The following is a 26,193-nucleotide window of genomic DNA, read 5'->3' as shown; positions in this document are numbered from 1 at the left end:
AGCATATATATCTAACCAACATGTGATCATATGCTGGGTGCCTGGACATAGGGGCATCGAGGGAAACGTTCTAGCCGACCAGATGGCCACATCAGTCTCATTGCATGCAGTTAATCCTACTGCTTCGGTCCCTGTCACAGACCCGAAGCCTTTCTTAAGAAGGAAACTACGGAGCCACTGGCAATGCATGTGGGACGAAGAAATAAATAATAAACTGCATGTAATAAAGCCACAATTAGGTTTCTGGCCTCTTGTAACAAAATGCCGCCGGACAGATGTGCTATTCTGCCGCCTAAGAATAGGACACACTTTTGGCACACATAACTTTTTACTCACGGGAAACGAGCCTCCAACCTGTGGTAGATGCGGGGAGAGGCTGACCGTCCTCCACGTCCTACTGGAGTGTCGGGAAGCCGAACCCGAAAGAAAAAAAACATTTTCTCTTAGCATACAGGCACCACATCCCCCTTCATCCTGTTATGTTACTTGGTCCAGAACCACTCTTTGACACCAACGCCGTCTTAGGTTTTTTGAAAGATGTTGTGTTGCATGTTATTAGCCCCACACGTTCGTAGCGCTTCCTCTCTTCTGAGGATGTCGCTGCGATAATTATTTTGAATAAGCACATGCCTCTAGGCCCTTGTGGTTCAAGGGCTCTGGCGAGGCTGTAGTGCTGTAAGCAATTTAACGTCTCGCATATTTTTAACAATGCATCATTCTTTTACGATGGATTTTAATCTTCAGTCTTCGTCCTTAATCATCGCCATAATTTTATAGCACGTAGATTTTACGCACTTTACAGCGACTATTTTTAGGCCACTTTACAGCCAAGTCACATCTTCCATAATACATCGTTAACACTACCATTTGTCATGGCGCTCTTTGGCCATACCTGGCCCTTGCGCCATAAAACACTACACATCATCATCCTCAGTTTCCTTCCTCCATGCTCCGTGACAATAAGAAAGCCGCCATTGGCCATTGTGGCCCGAAAGGCGGGGCAAAGAAATAAAAAAACTGCAAAACAAAGGAGAACCTACTACGTCATTTCCTCCACACTCCTAGCGCGCGGAGGGGGTAGGGCCTCTCCTCCGTTTCCTTCCTACATGCATGCATCTGTAAAGAATGTTTTTTTTTTCCTTTTAATTTTCTCTGCGTTCTCACCATGTAGTTATTGAAGCAACTTGCCCAAATCAAAGCGTGCTTGTTTGTGAAACGTAAGCTTCATTTTCGTCGCACTCTTTTTCCTTACCAGCTTAACATTTAGACCAGTTTACAACACGGTCAATCCGCACCACCGCACTTCCACACGTGTGCGGGCTAACGGTGCGTGCGGGTGGCTTTGCGGATTGAGTGAGTTTGCGCTCGTGCGTTTTTGACATTGTGCAAACGCACGAGCTAAGTGCAACATTTATGTGCAAAATTTATGCAACAGAATACCATGCGATACATTTTAAGCGTTAGTGCACGCCCCAAAGACGGCCTGTAAAAATGCAGAGAAGGCCATATTCCGCGGATATCAAAAACACGCCATAAACGTAAGCGACGAATTTGAAGTAACAAAACAAATCTTGAAGTCCAAGCGTGTTGACCTCATGCCAACCCGTCTGCAGCGCAAGTATCGGGTCCGCAGTACGTCAAAAATTATAGACTCCGAAAAGACTAAAACGACGGGGAACTGCACCATTATCTCGGAGGCATATGAAAGCCGCTGCGGAAGGCCGTCTTATGGAAAATACACATGGTGCTTCGTAAAAGGCGCTATTTAAAAAGGCACATAATAAAAAACTAAAGGTTATATAGGATAAAAAATGCAGGAGCCTGAGCCCCTGAGCACCTACATTTGCCACTCCCAGCTGTTTCACTTCACCGTTTATTTTTCTTCATGCCTCTATGTTGACTACCTTCATACCTCTTGAGGTCTCTGCAACCATGCTGGCTGCAACAATTGGCTGGATTGGCTGCAACTTGTTGCATTGCTTGTGGTAATGGCGCTTTGCTTGGTAGTTTAAATGTGCACGCCTGTGAACGTTGATCCTGTGGGTGGCGCGTGTTGTCGCGCGTGTTATTTGCGTGCAAGTGACACGGATTTAACCATGCGGATTCTTCGACCTGCGGCTCCGTGCACTGTCACACGCGGGACAAGTAGGAACTCTGCCTCAAGCCGTGTGTCAGTTGCCTCTCTTCTCAAGACTGATACCGGCAGCCGTAGAGGAAAGCCCTTTCTTTCCATGCTGGTCTTTCTTCCCTGGTGCGGGCAGTACACGATGTCCACGAAATAATCATGGGCACCACTTATTATAGGTAGGAGTTCAGACGTATCCGGATATATAAAAAAAGGTGGGCTGTGTCTGTTGTCCCGGCTGTGGGGAAAGTTTCTGAAACGAATTTCTCCCTGCACTCATCTCCTTTTGGCTCTCAGAAGGTTAGGTTAGGCTAAGGCATACCTGCAGGCGGTTTCTTTCCAGCAATTTATCACGTGACTTCCGAGCGCTAGTAGAAGGTGATTGCCGGGAGAAACTCGTTTCACAAATTCCCTCGGCAGCCGGTAGAAATAGACGCTGCCTAAAGGTGTGTCATTCGGAGTTACGAAAACACACAGCATGCTAAGTGTGTTGCAGCTTGCTCGCAGCTTAAAATGCTTTGCAAGTTGTCTCGTCATAAGAGTGGTGCACATACATGAAACAAAAAGTTCGGCAACATGTTGTTACACTCCTGTAACACGTGAAGGCGAAAGATTGCTGTACACGTGGTAATGCCTTAAGTTATACGATCGGAGTTGTCGGACTCTTTGCAAGACATAACGAGCTGCAGTGTGAAGTAAACGTGTGGGGTTGTAGGTGGACCTCCTCAACGACACATGCGAGCACCTAATGCACCAAATAAGGGTTCCTTCTTTCATACTCTTTCTTTCTGTCTTCCTTTCTCTCTCTCTTTCATTCATTGTTCATTAATTCATTCTTTTGTTCTTTCCTTCTTCCGTTTCCTTATATTCAGCCATTGCTTCTTTGCTTGCTTACGCAGGTATGAGCCATTCCTGACGATGATAGTTTTTGCATCATGGACTAGACACCACTTTGTTTGGGTATAAACCATTGCAACGAGCCACATAAGGTTTTTGCCTTAATACAGGCGCGCACACTCAATAATGCTTTTCAGGTAAGCTTTATTGTCTTCTTATGCCAATTGCCTTCGTGTGACTCATTATTTCCATTCCATGGCAAACTAGGATACAGTATATTTTCAGAACTTTGCAGTGTACAAAGGGCCCTTGAAAAACGTTTTTAAGGATTAGTGATGTGCTTTGTGTGTGGGTTTTTGTATTCATCAGGTCACTCAACAAAGCTCTTACTTTAATTTGTACAAGCTTGTCATACAGCTTCTTCAGGTAGAGCAGCTCTTATAAAATTTGATGCGAAATTTTTGCTGTTTCAACGTTTTGTGTGTGTAGTGTGTGAAAGCTGCACTAAGTCATACACCGATAAACATAAGTTCAGCTTATATGTGCAGCTTGTCTGTCTTAGAAGAGGTGATGAACAATCATGTTGCCGCAACGGTGACAATAGAGAGAGAGACAAGAAGGAAAGGCAGAGACGTTAACCATGGTCTCGCCCTGTTAGAGCGTGTGAGTCATGTGGCAATACATAGTGGGGCTAAACAAAATAGCTTACTTTGGAACACCTTCAAGCCACCTTTTGTGGCTTTTTGTGCCGGGGTTCCTTTTCCTGTATTGTCATGGGAATCAGTAAACTTCAATTCACTTTTGTCACTGCCAGTAAATTACAGAACAACTAGCAGTGTGGAAGGCTGCTCCTTAATCTGTTCAGCTACACCTGAGCAACACTGGAGAAGATCTGAGTATTGCTGAAATATTGCTTTCCTGATGCTAGGTAAAGCCACCTTAAAGACATTGTTCCTACTCATAAACAAAAGCACTGTGACATTTATAGTGCACAGATGAATGGGCAGAAAAAGTAAGCAGTCATCCTTTCTTATGAAAGAACTTCAATTGGAAGCCATGATATTCTTATTAGGCAACTCCTTTTCTTCATCTTTCTATTTTTCTAAAGAGAAGTTTGGGGCAGCTGCTAAAGTGCCATGCGCCTGCTGCAATTAATGGCAGATAGATGCCTACCTTTGGCATCTTAAAGTGGATGAGGTCTATGTTGAGATATATTTACATTGATGTAGGCCTCACAAGTACAGGCCAGCTGTGCTGGAATTTCATTTTGGCCATAATTAAGTAGTATAGATACATTTTACAAAACAGATTGCTCTAGAGGAACAAGATGGTGCATTCAGTGGTGAATGCCCATGAATACGAAACTATCACCACTGATTGCCCAGCTACTGTGCACTCAGCTGTCAGAAATGAAACTGGGTGTTCGCTATTGCACTGCACTTCATTCATGCTGCAAACTGTGGAACATTAGAGGCATGACACGTAAGGTGGTTGGCTGTGGAAATGGTGACTGGCATATTAAGGAATGGAATGAATCTGTGTGACCTTGTCCACGGGCCGCTGCTACATAAGGACTGCTTGTGTTGCTGGCCCTTCACGATGCATGGCTTTCCTCAAAGATAAAGAAATGCACTCTTCCACCAGTGTTGTTTCACTAACCTCCAAAGGAGGGACTTCAGCCCTGGAACACAACGAGTATGATTCGTCAGGCAGTATCAAAGGGAGTAGCATTGCCTTCTGGCATAGTTTTTTGCACTTTATCTACACATCCACCACAACTCATGTGCTAACTTATGCCCACTTTATTACCAATGATACAAAAATAACTGAATGGGCGCAGACTTGAACCAGTATGTCGAAGCATGGGTGATGGCAACTACACTGACTACACATGAATGTTCGAAGCTGAATGTTTTGTGATAGTCCACAGAGTAAGTACGGGACCAGTGATAATACATCTTTGCTGCAAGCTATTACAAAGTGCAGAACATCTAGGTTCCAAGCCTTGTGCGCAGCAAGAACAAATCTATCACAACTAAGCACACCCTCGAGTAATTAGGCAGAAAATAAATAATCGGTTGGTGACAGCACTGGGAATTTTCCAGAGTAAAAAAACATCAGAATACACTGACCCTAATTTAATTCATGAGTGAAATGTTTGGATAGCCTGGAATACATTTCTAGCCCTTGCACTACTTGCGCTGTTTCAACAAGGCCTAATGAGCACTGAAAGCGTTCACATGTTCTCTGAAACTGTGGTCAAAGCTTCACACATCCACCCATCGCCATCTACGATATCTGTCAAAACGGAGGTTTGCTGAGCTGAACAGGCATCACGCACATCATGCTTCAACAGTTCAATATTCAACAGTTCATAGTGTGAGCCATAACAGGTCCAGCGCTGTGAATGTGACGTAATCACTTAGTCACATGGATTTTGGTACCATTGGATGATAACGTCTGCACTGGAATTTCCACTTCATGGGGCGTATAATGCTTTTGAATAAAAAAATTACAAGCGCGCATGCGACCTTATCTGCATGGACAGCAACACACACTTGACATAATTTCATAATGCGTTCCACAACTATGAAATGCAGGCTGGAAACCCTTCAACGTCGTGTTCTTGATGGCAAAGTAAAATTGGGCAATGTTATGCCACTAAACCCCTTTTTGCACGAGCGCTTATATCTGTGGAACGGCAGCTGACGCTAAGTGCCGTTCAATTGAACAGCAGTCCACCATATAGACTTGAGGGCCTCAATCTTCACAATTTTGACGAGGTGCAGCCCTCGCACAGGACCGGCCGTGTAAGCGCTGCTATTAGGTGGCTTTAGGTACTAGATGCCGCACTCGCACCACTGGAGGCAGTTATCTTCACAGTTGAAGCTGCTGTGCAACACTGCTCAACTGCAACTGTTTGGCTGTTAATCGTTAGCTTAGTTTCTGCTAATTGTATATTAATTTAAACAGAAAAGATGCCTAACTTCATAGGAGGCTACTGCTGACGGAACACTTCGGGTGCATCCTCGCATCCTGTAGCCTCTCCTTAAGTAGTATGGCCGATGTTAGTTAGGACAACTTGAATAAAGTCGAAGTGACCTTGGTCAAACTGCAGTGCTGGTGGTTGCCTAATTTTAAAATTAACAATCTTTACATAGTAGCCTAGCAGACTGTATAGGCACGTGTTGGCAAACGGATATGACGTGAATTCGAGAACCTCACAGTTGTGCTGCTGAAGCTGCTGCAAGCAGTAATGACATCTTTCTTGAGCTTCGGTATTAAGATTCAGTTCTGAGATGTTGAGGACACGTTACTTTACATCTGCACTATCAGAAAGAGGGCTTCTATTTTTATTTTGTAGCCCTAAATTTACTTACAATAATGCAAGTTAGTGAGCTAGTTGATACATCATATAGAAAACAAACAGCACTACAAATGGGACTAAATAAGGCACAAAACGGTGCGCTGACTACCAACTAAAAGGTTTCTTTCATGAAAGGTGGCTTATAAACATTATAAAGGGTAGAAAAAAGGAAAGGAAATGAACAGGAAAAACAAGGAATTACTGACCAAGTTTGAAATACATTGCATGCCTTAGTTGCTAAGGTAACAGATTTCTCTATTGCTTAGCTGTACAGATGGAATGCTGACACATGGTGCTGCGCTGAAATGAATAGCAAAATGTCTTGAAAATATCCGGGGCTCGTTGCTCGTCATAATGTTTATAAGCCACTTTCTGCAAAATTAACCTCTCGCTTGGTAGTGAGATCTTGGGTTTTCTTCTTTCGTCCCATTTATAGCGTTGTTTGCTTTCAGTGTCCAACCCTAGGTTTCGCTAGTTGCACTTGGCTTTACAGGAAGTTTTTTTTTTTTAATTCTAAAGCAGTCTAGAAGAAGGGGCTGATGACTTGAAGAAACAGTAATCTGGTGTGGTACCAAATATTCAGGACAGTTCAAATGTTTCCTGGGGCAATATGCATTACGTTCCCTGTAATCATTACGAGGAATGAAGGTTCTTTTTGCTGGGAATTTTTATGTGGTTAACACATCCTATTTGGCAAGTGAAGTAGCAAACTCGATGAGACCGGCAGTCAGGTGCGTGTTGCCCACAAAATGGTTCCACAAGTTTCCTGCGCTCACTCACAGGCACGTCTACTTCACGATAGTGGCAGGATCCCATTGTTGCATTCTGTGCACTTGGTGTTTTTGTTACTAAGGGTGTCTACCAAACGGGGAAACCGGGAATTCTCAGCGATTTTGAGTAGTCTGGAAAAACTCAGGGAAAACTCAGGGAATTTGTGCTTCTATCAGGGAAAGTTAGCTGTAATTTTATTGGAAGGGAACCCAAAGTCTGTCCCGAGTAACAGAGAGGAATCGTAACGAAATATATTTGACGCCGCGTCCTCGGCTAGAGGAATTGCCAGAGTACACTCAACGAGCCACTTTCCGGACTCGCGGCACCACTACGTATTCCATAGGGTCACTGTATAAGAACGTCTGAACTTTCGGACGCAAGAACCCTTTGCTGTCCGATTTTCCGGACTTTTTGCCTTGACCGCAGGTCCGAAACGCCATTAATAAAAGCCACAACCGCCGCCATTTTGATAACCTCGCCGCCTCGAACCCGCACACTTGCAGCCGTAACACCAACGCAGCAATGCTAGGCCTAGCTGCTTCGAGGTTCGGTATTAAGCTTCTTCCCGTTCTGTACCGTGCTTTTCTTTGAAAGAATTCGCCGCTGTCAGCAATGGCACCGACACCGCCTTTGTGGTGATCGCGATTGGCTTCGAACTTCGGAAAGCACGGCGCGTTGCGTAATGCCGGTTTCCGAATGTCAGCTTCACCTCATTACAGTAGTGTTACGCTGTGAAGCATAAGTGTGGGAAGGGGCTATTGCCACGGGACACAGTATGTATTTCTTAATTATACACGCGTGCACCCGCCATCTTCTGTCACAGTACGAGCACCGATATGCCTAATAAGTGTACTGGAAGGCCTTCAGAGCTTTTTCGGGAGTGCCTGTGGCGATTTGAGCCCTTAAGGGCTGTAAAAGACATGCATTCATTTTTTCGGACGTTTTTGCGGCCCCTATGGAGTCTGAAAAATCTGACGCTTACTGCACGTCTGTCCAAGAGGATGCTTCAAATTTTCCGTGTGGCGAACGCGCAGCCGAAGGAGAACAACAAGACAAAGGACCGACGCATTGAGAAATGAACGGGAAAGGATGCATGCCGCCGCTTTTTTGAAGGAGCTTGCACTCTAAAAGCAAAGTGTTGGCTGACACCGAGATGCAGGTGTCCCTCACCCAAGCAAAAAAAAAAAAAAAAAGACTCTTTAAAACACTGAAATGCAACACTGAGGCGTTGTGCATGGGCTGAGAGTATGTCAGGAAAGTTGAGGTTGACTTAATTACCAGCTGTTGCGAGAGAATCTCACTTGGGATAAAGTTCAGGCCTCATACCAATTAGCTTGCTATCAGTTGATAGAAATAGCTCATATATGAAAATATTCTGTATGCATCTCTTTTTTCATTCGTATTTGAGAATGTTCAACTCGATTTGCCATGGGTTTTACTATTTCTTTCGAAGACATTTTATTCGCTGTGCATTTTACTGGCCCCTCCCTTTTGTTTTCTTTTTGAATAAAATCAACACTACCCCTTACTATTCAAATTGGATTAAGTTGTTTTTTTATTTTCTAACATGCTTACTAGAGAGTGACACGTTTGGGTGACATCATTTAGGGAGCCTGTCTTGACATAAAACAAAGTTCTGTGTCACTCAGGGAAAACCTGGAAAACTCAGGGAATTTGGGAATGTCAACTTGGTAGACACCCTGTTATTATGGAAAAGATTTTTGGAACTGCTGTGAAACACCTCATACAGTCCACACTTGTTACAACGGGTCCGCATACAACAGACTTTCGGATATAGCGGACCATATTTCAACCTTAGTTTGCCCTACCTATTTAATAATGCAACTAAGTTCACTTTTAATGGACTATCGACTGCAGTGGACGAACTCGGGCGTATAAAAGGGATTTTTGGCGTGTTGACACAGGTTGACAACTTGCTTGTGTCAGCTGACGATCGCAGCTCAATATCGCACATGCTGTCTTCATTTGCGTGCAAGGCAAGGGGGGGAGAGGGGCAGGGGAGAGCGGTTTTCTACTCCGGTGGCTGCTGTCTACAGTGCGGCCGCCCGGGTGCCATATCTTGAAAGTGATATGCGATGTGGAAAAAGTGCGCCCAGTGCCGGCAGCTTTGTATGCGCTGTGCTTTCAATGTTTACTTCGCGTTGAAGCGAGAGACAGTACGAAGGTCAATTCGCTCGCTGCAGCTGCCGCGCTTCCTCACTGCAACGTTTTAAGAGTGACTTTCCGCAGTTATCGGGCGAGATGTGTTCATTTTTACCTGTGCGCACGGGACAACATGCTTGTTACTTTAGTTAGTAAGCGAATGCTTGCAACTTTATACGGCTAATAAAACTACTATCCTTACTTCGCATAGCTGTTTACTAATTTGTTATTGCAATCGATGCTTTGCCTCTCAAGTGAAACTGTGACTTCCTTTTGTTTGCCTTTTACTTTGGATGCTTGTCACTCACTCTTTGCAATAACATTGTTGCACATTGTGACCAAAGTTTAGGAAGTGCTGCGTTTAGGATATTACGGACTTTGGATAAAACGGACGTTTTTTGTCAGATTATCAGGGCCTATTGTAGTGAGAGTCAACTGTAACAATAATTTAAACAAAGTGCACATTGTAAATCTTATCCTGTATGTTCGCTGATATTTTCATTTGCATTGTGACATGCAGGGCAGCACGCCAAATGCAGTGTGATGACTTGTCTGCCTGCTGACCAGTACTACATGTGGTATGGTGAGTGCGGAGTCTGTTATGCTGCTTGTTTATTAATGGAGCAGGAAACTGAACATGGAATATTTTCAGCGGTGTTCTTGATTCACAGGCAAGAAACACAGGATGCTCACACGGATATATACTGAGAGGACCAGGCAGAAAGACGTCTTCCCAATTCTTCACATGTGCCCCCTCGCGCGTATCCCAACATCCAATTTTTACCTGAATCCCTGCTGGGGCCAAAAAGGAACAGAGGCAGGAGATGCTTAGATAGCGGCATTGTTACATGATAGCATTAAGGGCCTTGTGTTGCAGAAAATCTGGCGTCCCATGTCCCGCGTCCAGTGTCAACCATTGTTTCGGAAAAAATTGTTCCACACCACGCAGGCCCATATAGCGTGAAGTTACTGAACTAATTAAATCTCTCAAAGTAAAATATGTCAGGAAAATCGTAAAGTACAACTTACAACCTACAGACATGATAGCGTTGGATTGTAGTTTGGGTATATCAGAAAACATAATTTTGTTATGTGGAAACTCACACAAACCCATTTTCCAGCATTTCTAAAATTCACAGAGCTGCCATAGCCTCCAAGATTTGCGCGTGCCAGTGCACGCAAATCTCAGCTATAAAGAGGCACGCCCGGTGTCTTGCAACACCTCCAGATGGTGTTTCACTCTGCAGCATCGCGGTCCACGCAAGAAGCCGCATTTCTAACAGAAAGCACGCCTTTGTGCAAAGCGTTCGCCCCCAGTGTTTCCCAGTAAACATTACTATTACATCAGCTGCATTTGCGGGAAGCATGAGAAGCAGTCTGGGATCTTTGAATGCTGTCGCGTAACCCTTTGAGGGTCGATTTTTTTCGCCACATGCGACCGCCCAGGGTCAATTTTTTTTATTGCGAATTCCAATTCTTCTGAGGGACCTATTTCGAAAAAACATTACCGTAATTTTTCTTGGGGGACCGTAAAGTGAGAAAAAAATATTTTGCATTGGTATGTATGTACCCTTTATTCATGAATAACAACAATAAAAAAAGGAAATAAACTTATAAGAATTAAAAATTTGATACATTGTTATAGTTCAAGGCTTAGAATATGCGTACACGAGAATATTTATCAAGTCTCAAATGTTAAACTAATATTTGCGTCCATAGCCTAATTGAACTGCGTAGGTGAGCATACTCAAGAAAACTGTGTGGTTGTGTGCCTGTCATAAAAGCAAAACGTGTGACAAACTTCCGCTAATCTTCATCTTATCGTCAACCAGAGGCAATTAGATATCACGAGCCTCCTCCCAAAAAAGAAAAGAAAAGCAAACGCATGCACGGTGGCATCCTTCCTATACTCACCCATGTGAGCACTAAACGAGTGAGAAACAGGTGGCCGCCCTTTGAGCAATTAGTAATGAGATAGCCATCAGTTTTGCAAGGGCAAGAAGCCCAAACCGCCCGCGGAACAAAACCCAAACCGCCGCCCACCCGCGCGCACGCCAATGCACGAGTGGTAGTATATAGACAAACTGGAGCAAACTAGTTCTAAAACCAACCATGCAACAAAAACCGAGAGAGGAGGCATGAGGAAAAAATTCCCTGTATTCCCACATAGTGGAAGCACATGCCAGGAAATAAAAAATGAGGAAATTTGCGTGCTTTTTAAACGTACAGGCTCGGTAAATATACGGCATCGGCCATTTTGGACTTGTTCAAGGTGCTGTATATTTATGTCATTGACCCTGAAAGGGCTAAAGGTGAAGCTTAAGCATTCCCCATATTTTTAATTGCTGCTTGCAACTCGAAAGTCTTCTGCTCTTACCATGTTTCTAGATTTGTTATCGTGATAGCCAATCAACATACCTGGTGTCACATATAACTATCAATTTCCCTCACAAACGTGGCTGCTACGGATGATGGTTCAGTCTTGGTGCTGTTCATCAGAGTGCAAGACCTGGCTGGTGTCATCATCTGCTGTTGTGGTTGCCACCATCCTGCTGCTCCCGTGCACTAGTTCAAAGGGCAGCGCAGCATGTATGTAAACTGACCCTATACTATGCCTGCACTTTTGTGACACAAATGTCACCATGCAGGGAGTGTGTGGCTACACTTTTGACACGAACGGGAAAGGGCAACTCCATCAGGAACTGTATTGTGCAGCGGGGCGAAAGTAACGGACCCACACTTTTGTAAGCTCAGCCAGAGCCACTCGCGAGAATGTGGCTTTTTTCTATCTCTTTTTATAATGTTGCACTGAGGTGTGACTAGTGGCCTGCATGCCTCACTTAGCTGGCTCAGTGCTCTGAAAGTTTTTAGAGTGCATAGGAAGTGGTCATGCAACATGCGAAGTTGTGAATAGTTTGTTATGCTTTAATATAGGTGTTTCAGTCCTGTCTTGGGGCTCATGAATAAATGTGCCTCTGTGGCTCGGCTGTGATTAAGCTAAGGGTTAAATGACAGTGTGAGGAATTCTGTGATATTCACCTTACCAGTGAAGAGTGCCTGCAGCATTACATTTTTTAGGTCCACTATATTTTGCTCTGTGTTGACATAATTTGGTGCGAGATTTCTGCATTCATATTGCAATTTCGTTGCTTGGTCAGATGCTTGAACAGATGAAAGGGAACAGAGCTTGCACCTTCACTTATACTAAATGCACCTTTTACAAAGCACAGGCAAGCTTGATCTTATCAAGTACACGCATATTGTACCTCTTCAGATGGCTCTTGTTGTGCAAGTGACCCTTGATACATCCGAGTGCAACATTATTGTAGCTGTATATTTACCTGATGTTCCACTGCTTATTTGACACAGTTATTATTTTGTGTGAAATGACAACAGTTGCATGTTGGATTTCATACGTTTTTAACTGGAGATCTGCAAGGGGGGGTATGTTGTCAGCCATTCTTTCTTAGCACTTCCCAAGCTTTGACTTCTCCTTTGCTGCCATGAAGGTAGTTTTAAATGCAAGATGCTACTTTGTTGAAAGGACCTTGAAGATGTTTACCATTTGTACTTCAGATAATTAATGTGCGCAGTTGCTCGTTCACGAGAAGAACCTCCTGTTTCTGTTTTCTCTTTTCAAAGTGGCACAAACTGCCTTGGGTCATTGTGATTTCAGCAGCTCTTCTGTCTCAGTTTTCTGCCTTCAAATATTTTTGTGTGCTTCAAAAGAGGCTCGCCAACGGTCCTGCACTTTGGGTGCGTGATGTACAAGCAGAAAGTTGCACATGTATTTCTTAGCCATGTATGGCCACCTGAGTTGCCACTGAGCATGACTAGTTATCAGGACATAATTTGGAAGGACAATGATACAATTGCGTATGGCCTGCTAAGCGCTGCCACCGAAGAAACAGGCCAGCATGCCTAGTAGTGATGAACTCACATCTTTATTGACCAAATGTGACTGCTGCGGCCCCATATATATTGCCCGCTAGGCATGGCGCAGCAGCAACACAAAAAGGCAGGGCTGCCAGGGGGCGCTGCGTTTCAGCAACTTTTAACATTGTTTCACTCCTTCCCTCTTAAGATATATGCTACGGGGAGTACTTGACCACTGGTTTTTGAGTTCTTGTGCTACGGCGCAACTTTGGAGCGGAAGGTGCAGCCATGACAAGGTTGTCCACGGCGCAGTTACTTCCAGATACTCTTCCCGGCGACTGTTCCTCATGTAGCACGTCTGGTGTAGCTGGGAAATGTATGGCTGGTTCTCTCTCTTGAAGCACATCCGGGACAGTTGGAGAATGGATGGGCGGTTGCTCCAGTTGAGGAGAAACTTCTGCTCCAGCAGGACGAAGTGGCGCTGTCCGCGCAAGTCTCAAGTGGTCATTGCGTCGGCTCCATGTCGAACCGTCTTGACCACGACCTACTGTATAAAGGGCGACCTGCGCATCCCGTGGTCGCCTACGGGAGCGCGCGGCCCAAGAAATACCACGTGATCATTGAGTAGGGACCAAGCGTGCCGGTAGAGGCTGCCAGTGCTCACCCCCACAGCAACGCCCGAAACGCTCCGGCCCTGCATTCAGGAATACGGCGATGACGGTAAAAATTCGCAGCGGAGCTGAAGTAAACTCGGCATTTCACATTATAGACAGGGTGCGGCTAGAAAAAGGCACGGCGACACATGCGAGAGGCACTCAACCCCAGATATTTGGTATCTTCGCTGTGCAGTGCAATGAAATCTGAAACTACTTTGAAGGCGCGGCTGCTAGGATTGTAAAGTCATCCCTTTGAGCTTTTTTTTTTTTCCCTTCATTGTCTGCTAAAATGTTGGTTAGTGCTGTGGTGTCAATATGGTCTGGTGCGCACTTCCCGCGCTAGCCGAGGCCTGAACGCGTCCGCACTTCATTCTCCCGTACGTTTCGCTAGTCTCGAGCCGGAAGCAATGAACGCACTACGTACCACTTTGCAGGGCCCACGCGTTCCCTTGCTGCATTCGGCATGTTTGCTGAAGTGACGTGCCGTTGAGAGCGCGGCAGAACGCAAGTAGATTTAATTGCAGTGCATGCCACAATCGTAAAAATGTGCTGTTATCGACGTATTTATTTACGCCGCTTTACCAAATGATAACGAAAGTCTGAGCTTGAAAAATTCCAAGGGCGCTTTATTGTGCCATCACATGGATAGTTACTACACTTTAAGTACTTTTCTGGAGTTGGGCTTTTTGTTCAGGGCCTTTCTCTTTGCGTTGCCTTCAGTGAGCAGCCCAGTGAAATTCGTCAAAAAGGGCCTCATAAACTTTTTCAGTACAAGTCTAACAAGTTCCATTCTATGGGCCTCCGAGGGATTTGTGCTGCACATAAACAATGGGTTTTTAACAATTGAAGGAAGCACAACTTCTCCAAACTTTTTTAAAGGCTGTGGCCCTTTCACCAGCACTGCAGCCGCTTTAGAGGCAGCACCCTCAAGAAGTGAAACAAAGCCCACAAAAGCCAAAGTGGGGTAGGAGAGCCCTCCTCTGTCAATTCCTGCAATCAGGGCAGTGGTAGTTGAAGTGCAAGTTGGTGCACGTAACTTATCAATGCATCCCAAGTAGTCAACATTGTCTTGAACTGCCCTCACCAGGAAGCCAGCAATCAGAGCTAGCGTGCTCAACCTCAGGCTCTGTTGTGGCAGACCTGGAAATAAAGTGTGGTATGCTGTAAGAAATAGGTAATAAGCTTAACAGCAGTCACGAAAAACTGTAAACTGGTTAGTCATTTCTTTGAATAAGAGTGTTTGCTACAGAGAGCTTGACATCGACTGAAGGCCAGCATATAGTTAAATAAAAAGCCACTTGAGACATTTTTCAGAAAATGCTTAATAGCAAATTGTGCACTCTATAGAAATTTCGAACAAAACATATATGCTTCATTATTATCATGCTCTTTTTTACAAACATGCAGACCGTTACAAGTAAATTTTTAGCTATGTTTTCAGCGCTCGCTCTACAGTGCATTGATTAGGACAAAATGCATACTTGGGTACCGCTCGAATGCAGACAGGTAGGGGAGCAGAAGCTTTTGAACATCCTTTCCTGCAGTGGCTATAGTCACTGTTTGAACAGGCAGACATGATGCAGCCCCTAGGTTTGCCACCACACTTCCGACACTGCCACTCGCTGAAGAATGAATGATCCCAGTGACCAGAATCTTCTGAAGCGCCGACAGACAACGCTGAGTAGGCATCTGTTTGGTCATTGCTGCCATTTAGCTGCCTAATAGCCGAGAACAATGACTCTACGTCATCACTGGAAAACTTTCCAGTCAGCACAAAGTGAAATCCTGCATTTAGCAGGTGTTTTGTGCACATAACGGTTGCTGCCGTTGTTAGAGTCAGTGCCTCGTGAGTCTCTTCAGTAAGAAATTCCAGCTTGTGGGTGGTGCCTTTCTTCCACGAGGCAAAATAATCCAGGCATTCTGCCTCCAGCCATAGAAGCCTACAAGGTAAAGTAAAAAAAAGAACAAACACAGTGAAGCATGATGCAAAAAAAATGGCACCGAGCTTTTCTTTTTTGCAGTATGAAAAAAAAAAAGTGGTTTTAAAAGGAGTACATGAGTAACAGCTTTCACATGCACTTTTTGAATGGATGCTTTTTTTGAGCATACTTGCATTCTCGCAAATTAAGACTTCTGAAAGATAAGTGCTTTTACATCTTTCAACCATGATGAATATGGAATATACCTTTCATCACTTGCACTGTAGAAGGGCATCCTCCAAGCGTCCCTACTGACGTTATAGAATGTAGTGCTCTTGATGTTGTGCACTGAATACCACTTGTACACTATCTCCATGAATTCGACTGTGGGCAAGCAACCCTCGAATCCAGGAGCACCAAGACGATGTCCGTGCTGCTGCAAAAATCTCAGGACTGAAGTGACCTTAAAAAAAAATATCCAGCAGTGAGCATCTAAGCTGACTTCAGCTGCAGGTTTGACGAATTAATGCTGCAGGCTGAAGATATTAAAGAGGCACAAATAGTCTATAGCTTTGAAGCAGTGCTAGAGACTGTGACTACTATTTGTACTTATATACAACGTTCACACAAGAAAGTTCATCAATGCATATTTTACCTGCGGCGAGAAAATGTTAACAGCTCTACTGACATTCATTTTCTCGAAGTTACTTGGCCAGAGGTGCTTCTTTGTCAAGCACCGCACCATTTTAAAAGCACCCTGCCGTTCCTGCACCTTGTAGAGCAACCTATGAAAAAATAAAGGGTTAGCATCATACTACAAAAGTTACAAACCATTGTTTATTACCTTAAGTAATCTGGCAGGATCAGCTTCCCTTTGTTTCTGAAAATTCTCTTTTCATCAAGAAACTGTGACCTGATATTCTTCAGGATATGGCAGTAGTCAAATGACAAGTAGAGCTGCCGACTTTCATCTAGAGGGTGTCTAGAAAAACAATTTTTAATAATGATTATTATGTCAGCTTAAAGCGCCATTATAAATTCCATACACAACAGCCAGAATGCAAACATGACAGCAGATTTAGCACAGAAATATTCATAGCAACACATGCATTACATGAGGCAACACTGAATGACTACTCACATTACGACAGGCTTGATAGGGCCACCTGACAAGCTTGAAAAAAATTTGCAGTTTGCCTGATGATTGTCTGCAACCAGCCTCACCACCTGAAAGCCTGCCTCTTCTACAGATGCCATTACTTTAAGGGCAAGAATCTCTAGTTGTCCTCCAGTTAGGGCCTTCGAAACATAATACCCAACCGGTAACCTGCAAAAGAATATAATAGTTGCAAATTTGACAGATATGAATTTTTTGCTATCTTTTGACACAGCTAAAAACTCAACATACCTGTAAAGAGTGGAGAGACCAACAAAAACAAAACATAGAAGATGTGTTGCCAATTCATCTTCTAGGTTGTAATCAACTTCAGCACCTCCCAAGTTGACCAGACCATGTACAGCATCTGACTGCTTGTGGTATATAGTAGCCTGTTTAATAGACATCTCGTCCATGATAAGGGAACCACATCGTGCCTGTAGAGATTAATGTAAAAACATACATAAATAATTTCTTGATGTGCGCAACAGAGTATTTTACCTGTTTGGAGTGCAGTTTTGCTTCTACATGGAGCCGCTGCTTTATCAGTGAAGAGACTACCTCTCCAGTGCAAGCACCGATGTACCTCTTCAATGTCGACCTGCACGGTAATTTCAGCACGCCACTCTCTCTCAGCAGCTGATAACATGATGGAGATTTGGCATGCCAGAGTACACACTGGCGTATAGTTTTTTCCTGCCAGCGGCGCTTTGATGAGCCTAAAAAAGCCACCTGCTCTTGAATGAAAAGGGCTCTTGCATCATTTTGCTCCACTTTTTCCTGAAAGAGTCCAAAATTGTGAAAGGCAAAACTTCAATGAAGAGTAATTGTAATTGACAATCGAATAACGGATACCATACCTGAAGCACCGTGAAGTTTGTTTTGTTCATTGCTGCCTCAGTTTTTCTCTTTTCATATCTGAGCAGTGAGAGCTCCTCTTGCAGCTTCAGTGTTGCTACTCGCCTGAATAGTCCCGAAATTCGTGAAACCGAGAGCCTCGTTTGTGTTCCCTTAGCTGCTGGCTTTGATGATGACAACAGGCCGCTTCTCAGTGCTTTTTGTGGAGCTAACTGAAAGGTGGGAAGCAAAAGCTGGCCAGAGGGGGCCTCTTGGATTGGCTCCAGCAAAGACATTCCTGAAGGCTCCATTGGAGCTCCTGGCGGAGGTTGTTCTGCAGGTCCATAACTAGATTTCTGAACAGTTACAGCCTCGTTGTTTCCGTCATCACTGGTTAGTGCTTCTGCTGCAGCTGTGTCAAGAATACATTCATTTTGCCTGAAATGCAAAAAACAAACGAGTTCTATTACAACAGCTGCAACAGACAGCTATACAGTTATGCATGATATTTAGAACCAGCATATGTTGTTTTTATCGCTAAACAGATACAAAATGTGTGGCAAAAGAATCGTATTTACCTGTTTTTTTTTCGCAAGCCCAGGAGACTCGCTCACCGAAGGAGCTGAAGCAGGAAATTTTCGCTTCGGTAGGCGTCGCGTCTGTTTTGTTGATGGCTGCAAGTACGCAGGGAATGCAGGAAAAACTGTTGGCACAGCATCAGGTTTCAACCTCCGCAGCTTAAGGCCTTCCCGATAGTTTTCTGGCCTGAAGTGAAGGCTGCAGACCCTGCTTCGATCGCTTGGAACCAAGGGCTCTTTCCCTGGCCCTGGAAAAAAAAAAAAAGAGGGACATCGTGGAAACAGGCATACATTACTTCACATGGGTAAGTTCCGAGTACCGCTCAAAGCAACGCAAACTCGACTACTGGAGCGCACGAGAGCTCCGAAGCTCGATCGCCATTAGGCGGGAGCCGTCGCTCGAAATGCACATTAAAAGCATGTTTCAAAGCTAAGTGCAGCATAGTAACTTACCTTCGCCTTGCCGAGAGATGTTTTTCAACCATCTGTTCCTAATATCGGTCACGGGGAACTCGTGAAATGAAATTCCTCGTGCTGTTTGGCTGCTTGACTTGCACAATGGTACGCAGCAGTAAACCATCGTGTGTGAAGCTGCAAACTCGAAAGCTCGCGCCCACGCGGCTGAGAATCACAGTGTCACTGAAATAGAATATGGTAATCAAGATCTAGCCGCATCAACAGATCACCAAGCGCTCAGCTAATTTACTGTTTCGCGCACGTACGTTTGTGTCCCTCTGTGCTGTCGCTGAAAATTACGTCGTGCTGAAAATGCTTGCTGCCCGTGCGTGCGGCCGGCCACAGGGTGGGGGTGAGCACTAGCGCCACTATTCGCGACGGCGGCTGGGAAAACTAAAAAAACCACACAAGCAAAAGCAAACCGGCGGCGCTGGCGAAGCGCCGCACACGCAGGTCACCCTTTACAGTGGAATCTCGTTGATACGATTCTCACGGGCACCGAAAATAAAAACGTATTATCCAAAAATCGTATTATCCAAAACGGACTCCAAAAGATCGCGAATAATACATACTTGGCACAGAACTTGCTTTTATTAAAGCACTTTAAAATAATCCGTCACTTTGCGCTGCACTTTTTGCTTTTCGAGGTCCTGCAGCAAGCTTTTCTGGAACTCGTAAAAACGAGTAGCAGTTTCCTCGCTGAGCTCCGCAGACGCGACAAAGCCACGAAGCCCGTCCAAAGCTTCGAGAGCACCGTCAGTATTTAATGGCCGACGATCGCTGCTGCAATATCCGGCGTCTTGGTTGTCATCGTCGTCGCTCTCGTCTTCAGCGGCAACATCTGCAATGATGTCTTGGACGGTGCGCAATTCACATGTCACCAGTTGGTCGTCCGCCGATACAAACTCTTCCGGAGACGCGTCGACATTGAGGTCACCCCAGTCCGGGATGTCAATCTCTGCGCCGTCATCTCCATTTTCCTCAGTATCGCCAGGTGCACAAAAAAAGCCACACTTCTTGAAGCAGTTGGCGATGGTGTCAGGTTTGACGCGATCCCATGACATCGCCAGAAAATGGATGGCATCAAGAAGATCCACCTTCAAGCTGGCATCTTTCCGGTCAATCTTGGCCAAAAAGCGCCTGATCAACAAGCTCCTAAAGTGAAATTTCATGTTTCTAATGATTCCTGCATCTAGGGGCTGCAAGTGGCTGGTGCAGTTGGGCGGCAGCAAAATTACTTTTACGTTTTGCAGCCACGAAGTATCGACAGGGTGCGCGGCACAATTGTCGAGAACCAGAAGAATTCTACGGTTCGCGGCACGCATCCGGGCATCTAGAAATGTGAGGAACTCTGTGAAAAGGGCTCCGGTCATCCATGCCTTCTTATTCGCTTTATAAATGACAGGAAGGCGTGGGTTACGCGAAAAGCAGCGTGGCTTCCAGTATTTGCCAATGACAGTAGGCTTGAGCTTCTCGGTTCCATCAGCGTTGCAGCACAACAATACGGTGACTCTTTCTTTGCTTTTTTTTCCGCCTTGACACGTCTCACCTTTTATGCTGAGACTTTTCTCGGGCTGAAGATTGATGAACAACCCAGCTTCATCTGCGTTGAACACGTCCCTTGGCTGGTACTGAGCAATCACCGCCGGCAGAGTCGAAAGCCAGTTGGAGACCTGATCTTGGTCGGCAGACTTCCCTTCGCCGGAAACGGTTTTATACGACAGGCCATGCCGTGTTTTAAAACGATGGAGCCACCCGCCCGAAGCTTTAAAATCTTCGATGCCCAACGAGAGTGCTATCTCATCAGATCTCTCGCGAACAACTGTCCCGTCCACGTTCACGCCCGCCGCCCTTACTTCCCTGAACCATGCCAGAAGAACCTCTTCCATCTTGCCATGCTGGGCGCCCCTTGTTTGCTTCACGCCGGCGCCGAAGACTTGAATGTTCTTCTGAATTTCTTCTCGCTTGCCGACGATCGTGTTCAGCGTGGAGACAGGCAAACAAAGTTCGCGTGCCAGGTCGACACGTTTCTTCTGCGGATTTTCGTCGACTTTTGCTAGGACGTCGAGTTTTTCTTTCAGCGATAACGGTTTACGCTTTCTAGACATGGTGAAGCGCACGGGTGAAACGCGGCACCAAAACAGAAGAAACGATAAGGGCGAAGTGCAAGCTGAACGCTCGAAACACCAAAATGGCAACGAGAAATGGCAAGCACAAAGCCAACAAAGCCTACAGCATCGTCAATGCATGCGCCAATCACTGCTTCTTGGTCACGTGATTTTACCGTGAGTACTATGTCTTAGGATAGATGGCGCTAAAAACCTTCGGTGCGTTTGGTGTGCGAGCTTGCGAAAATTGCTCCCAGAGGCCGCCACACTGCTGCAGGCGCTGTGCAGAAGCACGGCCGGACTCTAGCCGAGCCGAGCCAGGCCAAGCCTCGAGCATACAAAGCGCGCGTCGCCGCGTCTTTAGTCCGCCGTGCCTGTCGTTTCGCTCGATGTTAATTTCAGTAGCTCTGCCCACCCGCTTCAAAGGACTGGCTCTGATGTTATCATCATACAGAAGACGTTTCCGGGATCGTATTATCCAAACCGACGTGGAAATACGATCGTATTAGCCGTACAAAAATGCATTTACCTCTATAGGGCATCGGCTGGGAACGAAAAAAAAACGTATTATGCCGAAAAACGTATTTAGCCGAATCGTATCAACGAGATTTCACTGTATACAGTAGGCCGTGGTCTTGACAAAGGACCTGGGCCGACGGTGGATTGATGTCTGAAACACTGGCAGGTACCCATGGTGCACCTGTGCGGAAGTTTCTCGCATACACTTTATCTCTTGGTTGGAGTAATGGAGCCTGCCGTGACCCACTGTCAGCATTCAACTTCTGTTTCTGTTGTTTTAATAGCACCGATGCTTGTAGGCTAGGCCGCAGGACATCCAGAGGAGTCTTGAACATTCTCCCCTTTAGGAGCTCACATGGTGGCCGACCAGTTACTTCATGTGGGGTTGTCCGATAATGAAATAAAAACCTGGAAATCTGTTTTGAAGTCGCCAGAGCCAGACTTCTTGAGTTTGTTTTTTACAGTCTGTACCACTCGTTCTGCTGCACTGTTGGAGGCGGGGTGATACGATGGTACAAGCATGCGACGTATTCCGTTTCGAGTTAAGAAATCAAGGTACTGTGCACTGGTTAACGCAGGGCCATTGTCAGAAACTATTACATCAGGAAGGCCATGCTGAGCGAATGAAATTCTCAGGGCAGAAATTGTAGCTTCTGCAGATGTGGATGACACATGGAATACTTCTACCCACTTTGAGAAAGCATCCACGATGACTAAGAACGTGTGTCCTAGAAATGGTCCACCAAAATCAACGTGAAGCCGTGACCAGGGTCGGTGCGGAAACGGCCATGGCATCTGTGGGACCGGCTGCGCAGCCCGTTGTTGAGCCTGCCACGTGGTGCAGCTTTTCACACTGTTGGCAATCTCATTGTCTATGTCTGGCCACCAGACATGGCTCCTGGCAATCATTTTGCTTTTTTTTCAATACCAGGGTTACTGGCGTGAAGTACTCCAAGAACTTGGGCCTGCAGCGATTTGGGAATAACTACTCGTGACCCCCATAGTAGGCAGCCTTCATGGAGACTGAGTTCTGAGCTTCTTGTGTTGAAAGGGTTCCACTCTGGCCCAGCTGGAAGGCTCTCTCCTTTCAATACAGAATGCACAACGTGACCCAGAACTGGATCGTTCCTGGTGGCTCGTGCCACCACAGCAGGTGAAAGAGGTCGTGGATAGGCCTCCTCCAACAAGAAAATCTCGGCAGGGGCAGGCAGTGTGGTGCTGTCGTTAGGTAGTGGCAGTCTGCTAAGAGCATCAGCAGGGCCAAGCTCTCTTCCAGGCTTGTATGCAAGTGCATACTTGTACGCAGATAACTTGAGAGCCCACCTGACTAATCTTGGTGATGCTTGTACAGGGACAGGCTTGTTGGCACCCAGCAGTCTGAGAAGTGGCTTGTGGTCAGTGTATGCTTCAAACGGTATGCCCCACAAGTACTGGTGGAATTGATCTATACCAAACACGAGTGCCACGGCCTCCCTGTCAAGTTGACTGTAATATTGTTCTGCTTTTTACAAGCTCCGTGAGGCAAAAACAATGGGATGTTTTCGGCCATGAGCATCTTTGTGGGCCAGAACTGCACCTATGCCATAAGGTGATGTGTCACAGCTGAGGCACACAGGCGTGTCAGGGCAGAAATGTACCAGAACTGGAGCTGAGGCCACCAGGTGCTTGAAGGCTGTGAATGCATCTTGCTGGTCCTGCCCCCACTCCCATTTCTTTCCATCACAAAGAAGAGAGTGTAGGGGAGAAAGAAGTGCAGAAAGATTAGGCAAAAAACGTCGATAAAAATTGACAAGTCTCAAGAAACTCTGAAGTTCTTTGACGTCTTTTGGCACAGGGGCATGCAGAATGGCAGCCACCTTGTCGACGTTCAGGGTAAGGCCTTCCTTGCTGATGATGTGCCCAAGATACTCCACTTGTGGCACGAAGAAATGACACTTCTCGATTTTCACTTTGAGGCCAGATTCTTGAAGCTAGCGAAGCACAGCATGAAGGTTGTTGAAATGCTCAGCATCATTAGCACCTGTGACAAGAATGTCGTCGAAATAGACGGCCACATGTGGTAGTCCTCTCAGCAAGTTCTCCATGTCACGTTGAAATATAGCAGGAGCTGACGACACTCCAAAAGGCAAACGGGTGTACTGAAACAACCTCATGTGTGTCGAAATTGTGACATACTCTCTGGAGGCCTCATTAAGAACTACTTGCTGATACGCATAGCGAAAATCCAATTTGGTAAATTTCTCCCCCCCATGCAAGGACAGTCCACAGGTCCTCAATCCTTGGAATTGGATATTTGTCCACTTTCGCTACTGGGTTGATGGTGATACTAAAGTCTCCACAGATTCTGATGCGCCCAGCCTTTTTAGAGCGCAGCTCTTTGGCGTCCGTTCCTGGGTTTCGCGTCGTCGTCGGCGTTGTCGTCGGCCTCGTAACCAGCTCCGCCCCCCTTTCATCCCCCCAGCGCTAGCAGCGACCGACTGATACCGCTGGATGCCGCTGACGCCGCTAGAGAGTCAAGATAACGTGACTGCATAGAACACCGTCGCCGCCATGCAGAAAGAGGAGGGAAGGGTCCCCCCCCCCCCCCCCGTTCTTGTGTGGCGGATAGGGTGCTCTTTAGTTGCCGACGCGCCGGTTATTTCACGTAGGCCCCGGCACGTCGACGAATACGTGACCACCTTCCCACGGCTAGACCTGGTTCTTAGCACTGCGGAAGCGAGGGTATCATATTGTTTGTGTCGGCATCGGCGGCGTTGTCCCTGAAACCAACTCCGCAGCTGGGGTTGACTCACTATCGGCGTCAGCGGCATCAGTCAGTCGCTGCTATCTCTTCCCTCCTCCCTTTATCGTGTTGTCCGCTTGCTGCGCGCGCTTCTGCCCCCATCGTTTGCCGCTGGGTGTACACGCCGCCCCCCTCCCCCCTCTTCCTGCGAGTCTCCGGTTGTCAAAGCGCCGGCTACCGCACTCACGAAAGACGTCGTGCACTTCCTGCAACTCGCATTAACCGTCCATCGATCCACACCGATGTTAGTAGTGGGGGACTTTAATGTTGACATAAAGACAAACAGCAATTTCCTAACACTTATGCGGGAGAACATCCCGTTCCTCTCGCTCGTAACGCGTCCCACGGCTGTGACAACCTCGCGAGGCACTTGTATAGATCTCGTCTTTGAGAATCAAGCATTGGTGTACCAAGTCGAACATATATCAGTCTATTTCTCCGACCACAAAGCTTCCTTCATGACTGTCAAGAACTGTTAGTGGAGTCTTTGTTAAAGGAATACGTGTGACAAATAAAAAAAAAATTCTGTGATAGCGCATACATGTGTTGCTCGATTTCTTTGCCTCAATCTATCGAAAAGGTGAAACAGCTTATTTGCTGCGCTCAAATTTCGCATTAGGAAGTAACATAATCGTCGGTAATTTTTTACCACAGGAACAATAGGTGCAGCCCACCTAGATGTTTTCACTGGAACAAGGATGCCATCTCTTCTTAATCGCTGTATTTCTTGTGTGACTCCATCTGTTAAGGCATATGGCAGAAGGTGTGACTTGAAGAACCAAGGTGGGGCATCTGAAGGAGCATGTAATGATGCTTTAGCACCTTTGTACGTACCAAGACCTTCTTCAAACACCTCTGCGAAGTCTTGGACTAGGTGCTTGATGTCAGAAAGTGCATGTATATTTACTTCAACATTGGAGAGGCCGATGCCCAGCTCGCGGATCCAGTTGCGTCCTAGCAGAGTAGGCGAATTGTCCCCGGTCAGAAAAATGGGTAGATCCGCCTCCTTGCCATGAAACTTCACAAGGATGTCAGCCTTGCCTTCGACTTTTTTCAGTTCCCCGGAATAGCTTCGCAGAAACACTTGCGACGGCTGCACATTAACCGAAGGCAGAAGCTGTAGGAGTTGCGACTTGGCAATCACGGAGACGCCTGCCCCCGTGTCCACTTCCATGCGGAGCGGCTTGCTGCAAACGTCAACGGGGACGGTGAGCTCGGAAGTAGTGTGCGCAGCAGTAGAAGTCCTTTTCACCTCGTCGCCAGTTGATACAATTGCGTATGGCCCGCTAAGCGCTGCCACCAAGGAAACAGGCCAACACGCCTAGTAGTGATGAACTCACATCTTCATTGACCAAACGTGACTGCTGCGGCCCCTTATATATTGCCCGCTAGGCATGGTGCAGCAGCAACACAAAAAGGCAGGGCTGCCAGGGGGCGCTGCATTTCAGCAACTTTTAACATTGTGTCAGACAGTAGATGTAAAAGACATTTGTTCAACCAGAAAAGACAATGAGCCTTGCAGCTGATTGAATTTCTTTACTTGTTGGTGTGTAGGCTCAATTTGTTTTCAGCTGCTTTTGTGTTAGCAAGACCAAATGAGAAGAGGTAGCTGGAACAAACAACTACAAAGTACAAGGGATGTGAGCTTAGTAGCTGCAAGTGCAAAAAGGTAACTCTAAATGAGCACTTACATGGCATTTTCACTGTCTTTCTTTTTTTTTTTGCAATAAGCAAAGGTTCAAATGCTGTGAAGCCTAGCAATGAATGTGTCCCATTCCAGCTGTGGGTGTTCAGCTTGAAAAGTCCTGCTTGTAAAACTGGGAGACGGATGTCTTGTCACTACCTGTGAGAAACTGCTCAATATTTGCAACATGCTGTCACATCTTGGCTGGATACCTACAATCTTATACCCCTGTCACATGGGCACCTGAAAACTCCTTTTAAGGCGATGTTCACACTTGGGAAGCGGCAAGCATGCAGGAAGGCCAAAGCGGGCAGAAAATCTTTTCCACGCTTGTCCAAGATGTTCACATTTGTTTTGCC

General features: G+C 46.0%; 1 long non-coding RNA gene across 3 annotated transcripts in view; it reads left to right on the top strand.

Annotated features, from left to right (window-relative positions):
• Positions 1-1,969: 1,969 nt before the first annotated feature.
• The window catches only part of LOC129383218 (uncharacterized), a 122,012-nt gene continuing 97,788 nt past the window's right edge, over positions 1,970-26,193 (top strand). Inside the window, exons 1-5 of one of the 3 annotated variants that reach the window (XR_008611112.2) lie at positions 1,970-2,304; positions 3,025-3,159; positions 9,784-9,846; positions 9,935-11,852; positions 11,912-12,267. This is a non-coding gene — a long non-coding RNA (uncharacterized lncRNA). Of the gene's footprint in view, positions 2,305-3,024; positions 3,160-9,783; positions 11,853-11,911; positions 12,268-26,193 lie in introns of those variants that run through there. The other 2 variants (XR_008611111.2, XR_011893455.1) reach the window with 2 other exon arrangements.

The sequence above is a fragment of the Dermacentor andersoni genome, chromosome 3, assembly GCF_023375885.2.
Source record: "Dermacentor andersoni chromosome 3, qqDerAnde1_hic_scaffold, whole genome shotgun sequence".
NCBI classification, from domain to species: domain Eukaryota; kingdom Metazoa; phylum Arthropoda; class Arachnida; order Ixodida; family Ixodidae; genus Dermacentor; species Dermacentor andersoni.
Note: the sequence above shows the minus strand (reverse complement) of the source record. Positions and strands in the feature narration are given on the sequence as shown.